Here is an 851-nt window from a genome sequence, read left to right as displayed (position 1 = left end):
GATCTGGGCCCACAGCCTGGGAGAGACAGAGCGGCTGGACTGAATAGGGGCCACAGAGTCACCAAGCCGTGGAGACATGCTGCAGGAACATCTAGGGTGCCTTGCTGACTTTGGGTCGTTCCGAACTAGTTGTATTTTCTAGTTTCTTTTTCTTTCTTCTTTGGTGCCGGGATGGGGTGCATTCATGGTTTACCCACATACATCTGGGCGAGAGGAGATAAGGGATTAGATGAGTGGCCGGAACCCGCCCCCACCCCCAGTGCTCTCCTCTGCCAGGAACACAAGCTCCTGGGCTAGGCTGAGATGAGGAGTGGGTCTGCCTTTTTTCACGGGTTTGAAAGAGAGCCCAACTAGTGCTGTGGAGTGGGGTGCTATACCGCAGATTCCTTTGAGCGACAAGCCCAGTGGGATGGAGCCGGTGGCTCACACTCACCAACCACTCATAGGAAACCATATACAGGTGACAGGGCTGGGCTATGTGTACTACTCGGTCGGCTTGCACTCACGGATTTGAGAGCCGTTCCATTGTAGCACGACGGGCTGGAGTGCCACTCCAGGGCCTTTTGGTCTGCTGGGTCGGAGGCTCAAGCTCACGGGCCACTCTTCAGAGGCCCAGTGCGGGGGACACAGATACTCGTCATATGAAGTCTGCCTACTCGTTTTCACTGGTTTGAAGGGAGTCCGGCACAGCGCTGTGAGCTGAGGTGACGCACTGCAGGGCCTTTTGAGCTGTAGGCCCAATGGTTCGTGTCTGCCAGCCGCTCCTCGGAGACCCTATACAGGGTCGCTACAGGTCAGAATTGACTAGACAGCACCTAACAGCAAGGAGAGGAGGGCAGAAGTGACTGAAA

Source organism: Chrysochloris asiatica, unplaced genomic scaffold (genome assembly GCF_000296735.1).
Source record: "Chrysochloris asiatica unplaced genomic scaffold, ChrAsi1.0 scaffold00393, whole genome shotgun sequence".
NCBI lineage: Eukaryota > Metazoa > Chordata > Mammalia > Afrosoricida > Chrysochloridae > Chrysochloris > Chrysochloris asiatica.
Note: the sequence above shows the minus strand (reverse complement) of the source record.